The sequence below is a fragment of the Dipodomys merriami genome, unplaced genomic scaffold (assembly GCF_024711535.1).
Source record: "Dipodomys merriami isolate MVZ:Mamm:240054 unplaced genomic scaffold, mDipMer1.0.p SCAF_70, whole genome shotgun sequence".
In the NCBI taxonomy this organism is placed as follows: Eukaryota; Metazoa; Chordata; class Mammalia; order Rodentia; family Heteromyidae; genus Dipodomys; species Dipodomys merriami.
The window spans coordinates 5,954,477-5,970,466 of record NW_027206291.1 but is presented as its reverse complement, the minus strand read 5'-3'; positions in this window follow the sequence as shown (position 1 = coordinate 5,970,466).

The following is a 15,990-nucleotide window of genomic DNA, read 5'->3' as shown; positions in this document are numbered from 1 at the left end:
AACTTTAGGTATTTCTTCTGTCATCTTTCCTTGCTCTACTCCTCAAATTTCCAAATACCCAGCTCTGATAGTCTTGCAAATGTCATATGTCCATTTAACTCTCCCCAAACCCAAAAGGACTTGTTACTATCATGATTTCTTCCTCTATACAAGGCTCAGAGAGGCCGATCAATGAAGGGCTTGCCTCTCTGTTCTTGGACCAATCACTTTATGTACATAAAGATAGAATAAGAAGGACTGACCCCCATTCTATTGTCCCAGGCCCATACATATGCCAAGCAAAATCCCAGATATGTGCGAACTTGTTTGATATGCTGGCCCAGCTGTAAACATCCCTTTGTGGTTCCAACTGAAAAGCCCTCACCTCCCTTGACCTAGTGGCTTTTTCAAATTCTGCCTCCTTGCTCAGACCTCATAAAAACCCAGCTCCTGTCCCAACTCTCTGGCACAACCTCTAAACCCGTGCCCCTCCCTGTTCCTCAATGAACAGTCCTAGCTCTTTGCCTGTTGCTGATCCAGTCCAGCCTATTCCTTTTCCATTCTCTTCCATTTTCTCAACAACCACTAGGTTTAAGGTTACACAGTAAGTAGAAAACTGGGCGTAGCCAGCCATCAGCGGCCCAAAGCACCAGTTACTCTGCAAGTTTTTCTCTTTTTTTTTCCCCTCTGGGGATGGGGGTGATACTAGGGCTTGAACTCAGCGCCAGGGTGAAGCTCAAAGCTAGCACTCTACCACGTGAGCCACAGCTCCACGTCTAGCTTTTTTCTTTCTTTCTTCTTCTTCTTCTTTTTTTTTTGGGGGGGGGGTAGTTAACTGATATGAATCTCATGGACTATCCTGCCTTAGCTGGCTTCAAATCTAAAATCCTCAGATCTCAGCCTCCTGACAAGCTAGGATTATAAGGTGTGAGCCACCAGTGATACCCAGCTGCAGATTTTTCTCTTAGTAACCCCCCCATACACACACACACATCCGTGCTTTATGCCAATGTAAGAGGGCAAGGGGGCTTTTAATTTTAGAAATAATCCCTGCCATTTCAGCTTTGTCTGGAAAGCTCAGGATTCAGAGCCCCCACCTTAGTGCAGAACCTTCCCCTCCACAGGGACAGGCAGTCACCTCCCAGCCCCCACCTCCACCCGTGGCTTCCCCATTCTGGAGCCAATCTCTCCTCCCAGGTGGTCCGTCTCCATGGCAACATCCATACTAGGTGGTCGTAACCTTGACAACCAGGTACACTACCACCCTGCTGCCTGGGAGGCTGTAACCCAGCTGCCACCCCTCCCACGCTGACCTCACCAAGACAGTTTTTTCTCTGAAGAGTGCTGGTAGACCCACTAGGGATGCTTGGCCCAGAAATGGTGAGGGACACCCCAAGGTCACCCAGCATCCCAGTGGCTGGATTGTACACCCACCCCTTTCCTTAAACATCCTGGAGACCACAGATCTCTCACCTTCTATTCACCTACTAGCATCCTGTCCATTTATTTATTTATGTATTTATATATACAGTGGATACCTATTTGCCTTTTTATATTTATTTTGTGCCAGTACGGAGGTTTGAACTCAGGCCAGGGTGCTCTCCTTTAGCTTTTTTTTTTTTTTTTTTTGTCAGTCGTGGGCTTAAACTCTGGGTCTGGGCACTGTCCCTCAGCTTTTCAGCTCAATGCAAGCACTCTAACACTTGAGCCATACCTCCACTTCCAGTTTTTGAGTGGTTTATTGGAGATAAGAGTCTCACAGACTTTCCTGCCCGGGCTGGCTTTGAACTGCGATCCTCAGATCTCAGCTTCCTGAGTAGCTAGGATTACAAGCATGAGCCACGAGCACCCAGCTTTCTCCTTTAGCTTTTTCTGCTCAAGACTAACAGCCATGCCTCCACGACCAGTTTTTGGTGATTAATTGCCTTTTTGGTCATTCGAGATGAGAGTCTTATATTTGTCTATCCCAAATGGCTTCAGACCATGATCATCAGTCCTTACTTGGTTTTTCTGCTACCACTCTACCACCTGAACCACAGCTCCACCTCCAGTTTTTTCTTGGTTTACTGGAGATAGGAGTTTCATGGACTTCCTCCCCAGATCCTCAGATCTCAGCTTCCTGAGTAGCTAGGCTTACAGATGTGAGCCACAGTGCCTGGCTGGCTTTCTTCCACTGGAAATGGACAGGAAGTGACAGATTGTCTAAAGGAAGAGGGAAACGAAACTATGGTCTCAGGGAACCAGAAATGCCTGAGGAGGGAAAATGGGTTCCTGATGGCTGCTTTCCAACACAGACTTCTGCTCCTGAGACAGTCAACCTCTATCAATGTCACTGCATCATTCATGCATTCATTCATTCACTTGCTGGTATTTACCAGACACTGACTGTGTTCTAGGTGCTGGAACAAAGCATTAGAAATGGAGGGCACAAACAGGATAAATGAATAAATTACAGAGTATCTTAGGAAATTGCAGGGATGCTGAGAACAAGGGACAGAAGGCAGCCATGGTAGAGATATGACTCAGGGGGAAGTAGGGGGCGGGCAGGGCAGATGGGGGCTGGAGAGAGAAAGATTCTCAGCAAAGAGAACAGCTAAAATGGTGCAAAGACCCTGAGGTAGGAGTCCAGTCCCCATGCCTCAAAGTCTCCCTACTCACCAGTCACATTTCCAGGGCAATGATCAGAAACTAGACAGAATGATCAAGTGCCCTTGTCATTGAAGAGTCAGCCTGTCATTCTGGAAGATGGGAATTGTCCTAATCTTCACTTCCCAGAAGTGAGGCTAGAGGAGATGGATCCATACCAGTCACATGGCAGGGTCTAGACTTAAACCCAGAACCATTCTCTGCTTGATCTCTGCTGTCTTGTGCTTATTCATGATATTCATGAGTCTGCTCGTTAGCCTGCAGCAAGTCTCTGTGACTTCGTGGTGTGTGTGTGTGTGTGTGTGTGTGTGTGTGTGTGTGTGTGTGTGTGTGTATGTGTGTGTGCGCGTGTGCGTGCATGTGCATGCATGCATGCCCACTTGCATGTGTGTGTGCACACACATGCACATACACATGCACACACTCACTGCACTAATACTGGGTCTTGAACTCAGGACCTCACCCTCTCCCTTAGTCTTTTCACTCAAGGCTGGGTGCTTAACATTTGAACCACAGCTCTACTTCTAGCTTTTTGCTAGTTAGCTGGAGATAAGAGTCTCATAGATTTTCCTGCCTGGGCTAGCTATGAACAACAATCCTCATGGGGCTGGGGGTTTAGCTCAGCGGAAGGGCGCCTGCCTGACTAGCGCAAGGCCCTGGGTTCAGTCCTCAGCCCTGGGGGGAAAAATAAAAGCTACAACAATCCTCAGATCCTCCTACACAACTAGAATTACAGGTGTAAGCTATGGGTGCCTGGCCCCTTCAGTGTTTCTCTCCATTTCTGGGCTTGGTACAGAGTTGGTGCTCTATACCCTCACCCCAACAAAAGCCCTAAAAGCATGCATCAGAGCCCAGAGGCTTTGGAGTTGGGAAGTGACCTGCCTGAGTTCTCAGAACAGCAGCACTGAGCCTGTTCTTTGTGCCCAACTTGAGACAGGCAAGTGTTGGATGTGAGGGACAGTGGAGAAGGGGCATTTATGTCCTCTTTCTGCATTCAGAAACCAATCTACCACCCCCGAGTCTGGTCTCATGGAAGGGGGCCTGTCCTGAAGCCTCCTGGGATGCAGTTTCTGGACCTTGAGCCAATGTAACAGTCTGGGATTAAAGCCTGCTTGAATAAGAGGTGGCAGAGTGGTCACCAAACCACCACTGAAGCTGCTAGGGGAGGAGGAGGAGAAAGAGGAAAAGGAGGAGGAAGAGGTGGTTGAGAAAATGGACAATGCAAAATGACATGTCCAAGCTTCCACCAATCAGACCTGAGTTCCCCCTCTCCCTTGGGATCAGTAACATCTATGAGCCTCTCCTTGCTCATCTGTGAAATGGAGCCGTTTAAATACTTGCTATGTGACAGCCAGGTTGTATAGTAAGAAGCAATGGATGCTGTTTAGAAAGATCTCTGAACATAATCAACACTCTGGCTCCAGTGTCTCATACCTGTAATCCTAGCTACTTGGGAGACTGAGACCTGGGATCAAGGTTTGAAGCCAGCAGGAAAGTCCATGTCTTTTTTTTTTTTTTTTTTTTGGTCAGTCGTGAGCTTGAACTCTGGGCCTGGGCACTGTCCCTCAGCTCTTTAGCTCAAGGCTAGCGCTCTACCACTTCAGCCATAGGACCACTTCCGGCTTTTTCTGCTTATGTGGTGCTGAGCAATCAAACCCAGGGCCTCATGCATGCAAGGCAAGCATTCTACCACTGAGCTACCTTCCCACCCCAACTCTTTTCTTTGTTGTTTTGTTTTATTTTCTTTCTTTTTGGCGCTAGTCCAGAGGCTTGCACTCAGGGACTAGACACTGTCCCCGAGCTTCTTTTGCTCAAGGCAAGCACTCTACCACTTGAGCCGCAGCTCTGATTCAGCTATTTTGGTAGTTTAGTTAAGAGTCTCACAGACTTTCAGTTGGCTTCAAATCCTAATCCTCAGATCTCAGCCTTCTGCATAGCTAAGATTACAGGCATGATCCACCACAGTGCCTGGTACTGTGAGGATCTTATCTCCAATGAACCAACAAAAAACTTAGCTGTGGCTCAATGTAGCTGTGGTAGAGGGCTAGCTTTGTGTGAAAAAGCTACTAGACAGTGCCCAGGCTTGAATTCAAGTACTGGTATACACACATACGCACACACACACATTCAGCACTCCTGAATCATGGCTGACCTTCATCAATGAGATCTAGACCACCCTCACCCTCTCCACTGCCCTTTCTCCCCATGCTGGAGCCCCACAGAGTGGGCCCCCACAGGGTCAGTAACCAATCCTGATTAGAGTTAGGCAAGGCCCATCCTGGACAGTCATCATACCCTACTGTTGGTCTGCCTTCTGACCTGGATTGTTCCGACAAGGAAGCCCAAGTTTCTCACCAAGGATGTGAAGGGTGATTCTAAATCACCCCCCTGGGAAACAAGGAACTGAGTAGCTCCGGGGAGATAGAAGAAACAGGGCAGCAGGAAACCCCAAAGGGCTCTGGATTGCAGTGGTAAAGCTGGACCAAGTGGAGACTGGACCTGAAGGGCCAGGCTGGTGCCAAGTGTCCAGACGCAGAGGGCGGGGGCTTGGAATTTGGAGAGGGATGGGCAGAGGAGGAGGAGAGTTTCAAGGAGGTTCCAGCTGGAACAACCTGCTGCACTTGGGGAGCCCCTGCCATCCTGGTGGCCTGGCCGCCCTCGCTCAAGACCTTGGGGAGGGAAGGTCCTCAGGAGACGCCAGCAGAGCGCCCCCACCTGTACCCACGTGCGTGTGCTCGTCCACCTGCCCCTCCGCCGCGCATCCCTCGCAATCTGCGCGTCCCCGCCGCGCACACGGGGCCGCTCACGAGGAGGTCGGCGACGCGCATGGGGGACGCGCACGGCAGAGCCGGGGGAGGCGGCGGCGGCGGCGGCGGCGGCGGCGGCGGCGGAGGCTCGCGTAGGCTCCGGGCGGCCCCCGCGCCGCAGCCTGCGCCGTGTCCGCAGCAGAGCCGCCCAGGTGAGTGGCGCCCGAGCCCCCGCCCCGGGATCCGCACCATGCAGCCCCTGCCCCGCCTCGCAGGCCCCCCGTGCGCTCCCCGGGTCCCGACGCATCTCCCCTCTCCAGCCTCCCCCCCCCACCCGCACCCCCTGGAAACTTTAGGTGAGGGGTGATTTCTCTCTCACCAGGGTCCTTTGACCCTCGCCTGGGGTGCTGCGGAGCGGGGAGCCCGTGGGTATCTCCGGGAACTGTAGGGCCACATGGGAGCTTGCGTCTCCTCCATGGGGGGGGGGGGGGGCGCGCGTGAAGGGAGCGCTGTCTGGGTCTGGGGGTTAGGGAGACACTGGGGGTGAAGGCACAGCGCCACGACTTCTGATCCGCTCTATGGGGAGGCCAAGCAGGAAGGCAAACCGAGTGCTGGGGGTCCGCATCGGGACCCGTGGGATTCCTGGGGCTGGGGAAAGACCATCCTGGCAGGAAGGGATAGGTGTGTGGGTCTGAGCCCTTCTCCGCGGCCTGTGTCTGAGCAAAACCTAAGGTGGTAGGGGTGGCTTAAGTCCTTTTCAAGGCCAAGAGAGTCCCCCCCCATTCAACAAGTTGGGGGGCACCTTTGTGTTCCAGTCTGGGCACTGGGAGAGATCTAGCCTCATATCATCTGGGTTTCAACACGTGGGGAAAGGGGGAGCTAAGATGTAGGTGTCTGCTCCTCACCCCCAGTTCTGAGGAACCAGAACTTCTGGGTTATGGAGGGACTGGGTTGCAGGGTGGGGGGATCTATGTGTGCACAGCAGTGCCTGGCAGCATCTTGATTCCTGTGGGTTGGGGAAGGGGGCATGTAGCATGCTGTGGTGGTGGACAGATCTAAGGGCTTGAAGCCCAGAGACTTTCCCGGACAGGAGAGCCATGAGGCCTGGAGCAGCAGTCTAGGAGGATCCTTGGAAGAGGTGCCCAGACTAAGAAATATAGGGCTTGCAAGTGATAGGATTAGGAATGAGGAAGGACCCAGGGCTGGGATGGGCTGTTAAGTACAGCATCACCTGATGCAGTACCAAAATAGCAGCCCACCCATCTTCACCCCTTGGAGACAGGGTTTGAACTAGAAGAGCCAGGATTCTCTGCTCATACTCAGCTTCTCCCAGATTTCCTGTTGACCAGGGTTGACATGAAGAGGCCAGATGAGTAGAGATGGGGGTTCAGGAAGACTGCATGCAGCTTCCCACTTGCTCTTTGTTCCCTGTCCCAGCCAGCACTGCCTTCTGGCAAGTGACATCTGACAAGTCACTTCCTCCCTTCTGCCCCCTCCCCGGGATTGAGATGAATCCCAGATCAGTGTCACCATAAAATAGATGCTTACAGACCCCAGGTGGTTGTGATGTCTGTGAAGGTCCCACGCCAGCCCTGCTCACCCCGCATCTAAGCAAGCCTCAGTGTTCCCATCTGTACAATGGGGGTGGCGGCTGCTGTCCGCCCTCACATGAAGCCCAGCATCTGAATGTGCTTTGCTGAGTGAGAATAGAAAGCAGCTTCAGAGCCGGGTGTGATGTCTCTTCCCACGATGCTGTCATTCCAGGGCACCCCTGAGTCACCCCCTAGTCACCAGGTAAAGAGCCTCTTGGAGAACTCTCCAAGGAAAGCTTGGTGTGGGCCCCAGCAAGCCACCCACTACCCCACATGTCAATCCTGGGCCTTGGAAGAGTAAGGAGCTGGGATTCTGGTGGAAAGAAGCTGGCATGAGACTGGAATTCCAATACTCACTCATGACCTGGGGTACACTCTGACCCTCACTTACCTTCTTCTCCACTGAGCTTCATCCAGGCTAGGGGGTGAGCATCAGATATATAGTAGGTATTGCAAAAGTAATTCTGATCTAGAGACATGCCCCTGCAGAGGGCGCTGACAGCCTCCATGCATAGCCTATGCATGGAAAGTGGGTCGGGAGCCCTCCCCTAGGCTCCCAAAAGGTTAACAGCTACTAAGAGCAGATGGAGACTAATTAGAGCTTAATGAATTGTCATGGATGAAAACCCAGGAGGGTCCAGATCTAGGACAGAGGAGGTACCAGTCCTAGGGGGATGACAATGTATCCCCAAAAGTAGACCACAGAGAGCTGGTTATGCGTGGGATGCAGGTCTCCAGGCCATGCTACCATGTCCTGATTATGGCAGAGGACAGGAGGCTGAGGATGGGAGATTTCTAAAGCATGGAGGCAGTGGGGACATCTCCAAAGCATCTGGCTTCCCTGCCCTCCACAGGCTGATCTTCCAGGCAGCCTTTCCCAAGGGGGGACCCCTAGAGAAGGGACAGGAGGCAGAATTTGACTGAAGTAATCTGGGGACCCCAAGAGTACTGTGTCTTGTTCAGAATAGCCAGGATGCCCTGGAAGGGGCTGAATATTGGACCATGAGTCAAAGTATCTAGACAGCCCTAGCCAAACTCTGCCTCCCCTCAAGGCTAAACACTTCCTGCTAACTTCATCCCAGAATCCATCATCAAGGAGAACTGGGGCCTAGAGGAAGAAGGTTCCCCAATTCCTCAATCAGGAAAGATTTTAGGGCACTTTGGCTGGTATAGATGTCACACACATACCCCAGGGCAGCTGGACACCTTTTGCTTTCCAACCCCTAGGAAGCAAGTGACTGGCTGTGCAAAGGGCAGATCCCACCTCCTGTCAAAAACCTCAATGACCCTCTGTGAGAGTCCCAGACTGTTGTAACAAGTCACAAGTCTGGTGACCTAAGACAATGTTGATTCATCCTCTTGCAGTCTAAATCCAGGAAGAATTCACGGGCCACCTGTCCTAGCTTCTAGAGGCCTCACTTCCCTTGGCTTGCAGCCCCTTACTCCCTCTTCAAAGAAGCAGCATAGTCTTCTCTTGTGTGTGTGTGTGTGTGTGTGTGTGTGTGTGTGTGTGTGTGTGTGTGTGTGTGTGTGTGTGTGTGTCTTCCTCTCTTTCTCCCTCCCTTCCTCTCTCTGCAGGGTCCCTGCTTCTGCTTCTACAGGAGTGATACAATCACAGGTTTCCGGAATAAGAATATAGACATCCTGAGGAGCCATTTCTCCACTGACCCCACTTGCTCTGGTTAGATTTTTTTCAGTCACCCAGCAACTGTGTGGCACTCTGCTTCCCCTCCTTCCATCCTCTGAGACAGAACACAGGGATTTTCTCCATCTTATTCTATTCTTTTCCCCTATGAATGAGAACAGCATCATTAAATACTTTTGAATGAATGAATGAATGGAGTGAAAGTCAGTTTCAGATTTACAACTCTTGGTCTAGCCAGCTCCCAATGGAGATTGCCAAAGCAATGCCAGTTTATGAAAAACCTTGGTTGATTTTCTTCTCATGCAAGCCCAAGGAGGTGGTTAAAATCCTATGGGTCCCTTTTGCAAAAAGGAAAATTGAGGCTGGGTGTGGGGGTGCACACCTGTTATCCCAATTACTGCAGAGGCTTGAGGAGGATCACAAGTGTGAGGCCAGCTCAGGCAAAAGTAGTAAGAATCTATCTCTAAAACAATATGCAAATGAAGGAGCTGGGGGTGGCCAAATGTTCGCCTGGCCGGAGTGAGGCTCTGAGTTCCAGCAAGACAAAAAATAAAAAAAGAGGAAACAGGCTTGAAGAGTTGACTGCCCAGTGTGGCCAGTGGCAGTCTGTGGGGGTCCCTGGAGTTCATACCCAGTGGTGGATGGTCACCTAGTTTCTGGCTCAGCCTCTTGTCCATTCCTCTGCTCCTCTCCGTGCACCCAGCTCTCCATGGCAGGGCCTCTGTTCTCTTGAAGTCAGAGCTTAAGTAGAAATGAGATTTGCAGATTCAGGTCAGAAGGGATAGCTAGAGTCAGGATGCAGGAAGCTGAATGTGTCTTCAAAGTGCATCTCTTCTGCCTGTAATCCTAGCTACTTGGGTAACTGAGATCTGAGGGTGGCAGTTCAAAGCCAACCCAGGCAGAAGAGTTGGTGAGATTCTTATCTCCAATTAACCAGCCAAAAGCCAAAGTGGACCTGTGGCTCAAGTGGTACAGTGCTAGTCTTGAGCAACAGAACTAAGGTATAATGCCCAGGTTCTGAGCTCAAACCGTTAAAAAAAAATCTAATCTGCATACTGGTTATTGCAGAAAAAGAGCAGACCTTCTCATCTGGCTCCCTGATTCGCTTTCTTTCTCCTCAGTGTTTTTCCAGACACTAATTGACTTTATGTGATTTTTGTCTCTTCATCCTCAGTAAGAGAAGTTGACACAAAAGGCCACAAGGTGTGACTCTTATCAATAGGAATCATCCACAGACAGGAAGTGAACTCATGGGAGCCAGGGGCTGGGGAGGGGACTGGGTAACTGCTCCTGGGGCCAGTGCTGCCTTTTGAGGTGATGAATGTCCTAGAATTCAAGGCAGTGGCAACAGCTATCTGGGAATACACTACAGCATTGGGTGGAACACTTGCCATGAGGAAGTGTAACCCAGGAGATTGGGGTCCTGTGAGTCCCAGCACTGACTCACAGCTGGCATGTGTGGGGTACACTAAGGCTGAGAAGCAGGGGCTGCCATCTCATTCAAAATAAGCCCCTGAATTTCCACACAATGCAGCTGAGGCTGGCCTTCTGCCCACCCTGCCAAGGCCTCTGAAGCTCCCCATGCATGGTAATGAGCCTGTGTCCTTGATGAAGCCTTCGCCCTTCTGCATGTGTTGATAGCGCAGTCCTGGACCCCCAAGGCCCAGCATCCCAGTTCCAGGCCATGTGGCCTTGATTGGGGGCAGTCTGGCCCTGGGTGTGGACAGGACAGAATGGTTCCAACCACAGGTACACAGCCTGGCTCCAGCTGTGTACTTGTGGTGGGCAATATCCAGTTCCCATGGCTAGGGAGGTGACATTTGCTGGGGAGGCATAATTGACAGTTCCTAATGCACCATGCGCTGGTGTCATTGTCCATCATCTGGACCAGGTCAGAAGCCCCTTAAGGACAGGGACATATGTCTTTGTTCCTTGCTGTGGTCCTGGTACATGGCCAAACACCTTGCCATTGGAAAAATGCTAGAATAAATGAGCCAGTGATTCCCAGGCATGTAGGAAGAGTGTGGATACCTCTTATTTCTCACCACGCCTCAGTTTCCCTATCTGTCAAACAGGCTGAAGGATGTCAGTGGATCATGCATGTAATCTTAGCTACAAAGGAGACTGGGATCTAAAGATTGAGATTCAAAGCCAGCTCTAGGCAGGAAAGTCCGTGAGACTTTTTTCTCCAATTAACTACTAGAAAACCAGAAGTAGCACTGTGGCTCAAAGTGGTAGGGCTCTAGCCTTAAGCAAAAAGAGCTCAAGGACAGTGCCAAGGCTCTGAGTTCAATCCCCACAACTGACAAAAAATAAAAATAAAAAAATCCAGAAATGGAGGTGTGGTTAAAGTGGTAGAGAGCCAGCCTTGAATGAAAACGCTGAAACAGCACTCAGGCCCTGAGTTTAAGTTCAAGCCCCTGTACCAACACTAGAGAGAGAGAGAGAGAGAGAGAAAGAGAGAGAGAGAGAGAGAGAGAGCAAACAGGCTGCTGGAGGCCTCGGTTCTGCAGTGGGTTTAAGTGCTTTTGGATCTGGTCTGTGATTATAGAGTGCCTGGTATTGAACCCCAGCATTGACCACCCTTGCAGCACAAGGAGCACCCAGAGCTAGGGCTGAGCCCCTTTTCCCTCACTTTTCCCACACATATCCCCCCACTGTGCAGCAAATGCACTGATCTCAAAACTTTTGGTGTCCTACAGCCTTGCGAGTGTGGAGAACAGGGGCTGGGGGCTGTTGCTTGCCCCAGGGAAGCTTCTAGTCCACAGAACAAGCAGAAGTCAGGTCTCCAGGAAGACAGAGATTCTCCCATCCTGGAATGCCATGGGAGTATGGGATATCAGTTCAGGGAGTTGAGACTCAGAACAGCCCTTCACCTGCTATGTGCCTGGGCATATCTTTTGTCCTCTCTGGGCCTCTGCTTCCCATCTGTGGCTGAATCTTATCATTGCCTCTTCTAGACCTCATCATCTACCCTGGACCAGCACCTTGTACAGAAGGGACCCTCACTAAGGTGAAAGGCTATCCCCACGGGACGGGAGCAATATTTAGCTATATTTGTGACTGTCACATCCAGGGAGCTTCTGGTATGGATGAGTGAAGGCCAGGAATGCTGCTCAGTACACTGCAGCGGCTAGGAACACCCCACCAGAGGATGCCCCATACCAGTGTGTAAATGCTGAGAGGAGTCCCAGGAATTGAGGTCTCATCCGTCAGCCCTAGGTGGGTATACTGAGGCCAGAGGCAAGAGGGACCTGGCCTGGGAATGTGGCTTAGTGCCTAGAATTCATGAAGCCCTGGGTTCTATTCCTTAGTACCACATAAACAGAAAATGTCAGGAGTGGCACTGTGGCTCAAGTGGTAGAGTGCTAGCCACGAGCAAAAGAAGCTCAGGGACAGTGCCCAGGCCCTGATTTCAAGCCCCAGGACTGGGAGGGGGGAGGAGGAGGAGAAGGAGGAGGAGGAGGAGGAGGAGGAGGAGGAGGAGGAGGAGCAGGAGGAGGAGGAGCAGGAGGAGGAGGAGGAGACGGAGGAGACCTCTGGGTTCTTTCATAGTAAGAGTGTGTGTGTGTATGTATGTATGTGTGTATGTGCCCACACGCAAGCGTCAGTCCTGGAGCTTGAACTCAGGTCCTGGGCACTGTCCCTAACCCTTTTTTTTTTTTTTTTAATTGTTGGTTGTGGGGCCTTAATTCTGCCGGTGGGTGCTGTCCCTCAGCTCTTCAGCTCAAGGCTAGCGCTCCACCTTAAGCCACAGCACCACTTCTGGCTTTTTCTGCTTATGTGGTACTGAGGAATTTAACTCAGGGCCTCATGCATGCAAGACAAGCACTCTACCACTGAGCCACCTTCCCAGCCCCAGTTCCTAACCTTTTGTGCTCAAAGCTAGTGCTCTACCACTTGAGCCACAGCTCTACTTCTGGTTTATTGTAGATAAGAGTCTCACATATTTTCTTGCTGGTGCTAACTTTCAAACCACAGTCCTCAGATCTCAGCCTCCTGAGTAGCTAGGATTACAGACAAGAAGCTCTAGGTTCATATGTGAGCTGGAGCCTGTCTGGAAGGAGGGAGGTAGGGGTAGGTCATGAAAGCTTGACAATGCTATGTGATGCCAAGGTCTAGTATATATCTGAAGACTGAGCTGACAGGACCTGGTGACAGATCAGATGAGTGGGAGGTACAAGTAAAACACCCCAATGTTTCTGCCCTGTGTGAGGGGAGAAAGTGGAGCTACGATAGCTTAATGCTACCAGCTGTGAGGTTGGGACACTGTGAGACCACCCAGGAGTCATGAAGGACATGCTGGCTTCCCCCAGGGGTGGAGCTCAGCAAGATCGTGGTGGCCACAACTCTCACAGTTTAGAGTTATCAGGGTACAGGGTAGTAGAGTCACAGAAAGGCAAGAACAAATGTCCCAGGTAGGGACCAAGACAGATGGCCTCCACAGACATCCCTCCTCTAAGGGCATTGGTGAGGAGATGGAGGGTGTGAAGGATTTAGGCCCATCTTCTCTGGAGCTTCCCACTTCTGTCAGCCTCTTCATCCTACCTTCTCTGCTCCTCTCTTACCACTCCTGTCCCCCCAAACTCCTTATACCCAAGCAGCTGATTTCCCACCTGGGGTGCAGAGTCTTAAAACCCAGAAGCAGAAGCAAGACTTGAATCCAGAGCCCAGTCACAACCAGGAAATGAGGTTCTGGTCTTCCAGGGAGAGGAAGCCAGCCCAAAGAGGCTTACCACCTACCCAGGGCACCCAGCACCTCCCTTATCCAAAACTGGCAGGAGTTTGGGAAGGGGGATTCTGGCATATTAGCTATGTGGCCCCATGACCTCCATACAAGACACCCCTGCATTTCCAAAGAAATGGAACCCAGAGGCAATATACGCTGCCCCTGGGCATAACTTAGGGTCCTTGCAGGAACCAACTTCTTTCTGAGCAGGGTGTCAGAAACTCCAATCCAACTGTTAATTCACTCCCTCAATTCCTACCACCCTGCAGAGAAAATAACAAGGTTGGGCCTGCAGGAAGAGGTTAGAGTTGAAAAACTAGGTCACAGCTTGAGTGGCCCCTGCTGGGCAGGCACTAGGCATCTGCTGTCCCAGTGTCTCAGGAGTAATTATAGAGCTAGCACTCAAGGCCACCCTGGAGGGCCCTTGTGCCTGTGCTTTGACAGGGTCGGGTCAGAGATAACACAGCATCAGAGCTCAGGCCTCCTGCTCTGTGAGCAAGCACCCCTTACCTGTGGGAGCCAGAGTGTCTGCTTTTGGCTTTATCTGTGCCCTCAAAAACTTTGAAATTTTTTTTTTGGTCGGTTGTGGGCCTGGGTGCTGCTCTCAGCTTTTCAGCTCAAGACTAGCGCTCTACCACTTGGGCCACAGCACCACTTCCGGTTTTTTCTGCTTATGTGGTGCTGAGGAATCAAACCCAGGGGCCTCATGCATGCAAGGCAAGCGCTCTACCACTGAGCCACCTTCCCAGCCCCAGAATTGAAATATTCTGAACAGCCTGAGCTGCACAGCAGGACCTTGCCTCAAAAAAAAAAAAAAAAAAAAAAAAAACAAAAACAAGAAGTATGCCTGGTACCAGTGGCTCACACCTGTAATCCTAGCTTTTTAGCAGGCTGAGATCTGAGGATCCTGGTTCAAAACCAGCCTAGGCAGGAAAGTCTGTTAGACTCTTATCTCCAATAAACCACCAGAAAACTGAAAGTGGCGCTGTGGCTCAGGTGGTAGAATGCTCAAGTGGTAGAGGGCTCCTACCTGTAATCCTAACTACTCAGGAGACTGAGATCTGAGAATCAAAATTTGAATCCAGCTTGAACAAAAAAGTCCATGAGATTCTTATCTCCAGCTAACTAGCAAAAAACTGGAAGTACACCTGTGGCTCAAATAAAATGAAGGAAAGAAGGGAGGGAGGGAGGGAAAGAGGGATAGAAGGAAGGAAGAAAGGAAGGAGAAAGAGAAAGAAAGAAAAAAAAGAAAAAGAAAGAAAGAAAGAAAAGGAGAGCCTAGCACTACTGACTCACGCCTATAATCCCACCTACTCAGGAGGCTGAAATCTGAGGATCACAATTTGAACCTAACCAGAGCAGGAAAGGCCAAGATACTCTTAATTCCAATCACACCAGAAAACTGGAAGTAGAGCTGTGGCTCAAAGTCATAGAGCACTAACCTTGAGAAAAAAGAGCTTAGGGATGGTGCCCAGGCCCTGAGTTCAAGTCCCACTACTGACAAAAAAAAAAAAAGGAAGGGAGGGATTTAGCAAAAATAGAACAGTGTTTTCATTTGGTTTTGCGTGTGTGTGAATGGGTAAATGTGCATGCTAGGGCTTGAACCCAGGACCTGGGTGCTGTCCCTGAGTGCCTGGCACCCCTTAGCTTTTTTTTATCAAAGCTGGCACTCTTAATACTGGAGCCACACTTATACTTCCAGATTTTTACTGGCTAAATGGAGTCAGACTTGTCTGACAAACTGGCTTAGAACCTCTTGAGAAGCAAGTATTACAGGCATGAGCTACTAGCACCCAGGTAGGGGCTCTTAGCTCCTAGAGCCCCTACAGAGCAGACACAAGGAGCACAGGAGGGGACCCTAAAGTTCTGCTGATAGTCTGCACACTGAGGAGAGAGAGAGGTTTGCAGAGGCCCTGGGGTGGCAGCAGCAAGGTGCAGGTCTTATGCTCACAGGAGGAGCTGGCATGGCTGGTATGATGTCAGGCCTAGTGGGAAAGGCCACCTCCTGCTGGGTCCTACAGCCCAAGAATGGTTGTGCACATATTCAGAAACAGTGAAGAGAGTGGGAGAGGTTCAAAGCCCCAAGAAGAAGCTGGGATGGATAAATTAGCTTACCCTGGCAAGGACTGAACTAAGACAGCAGTCCAAGGAGGACAGAAGGAGCAAGAGAAGCAGGAAAGGATCAGGGCAGGTAGTGAAGGGATGAGTGGGCTGAAGAGTAGACTTCAATTCATTCATCCACTGACAGTCATGGGACTTGAACTCAGAGCCTAGGTGCTGTCCCTGAGCTTTTGTGCTCAAGGCTAGCACTCTACCACGTCAACTTCTGGCTTTTTGGGTCCTGACCTACCTTCCTAGGATAGCTTCAAGCCTCAATCTTCAGATCTTAACTTCCTGAGTAGCCCAGCTAAAACTTATTTTTTCTTTTTTTTTTTCTTCTTTTTTTTTTGTCGGTCATGGGGTTTGAACTCTGGGCTTGGGTGCTGTCCCTGCACTCTTCTGCTCAAGGCAAGTATTCTACCACTTGAGCCACAGCACCACTTCCAGTTTTCTAGTAATTTATTTGGGGGGGGGGGGTATTTCAACTTATTTATTTACTTATTTATTTATTTATTTATTTGCCGGTCGTGGGGCCTGAACTCTGGGCCTGGG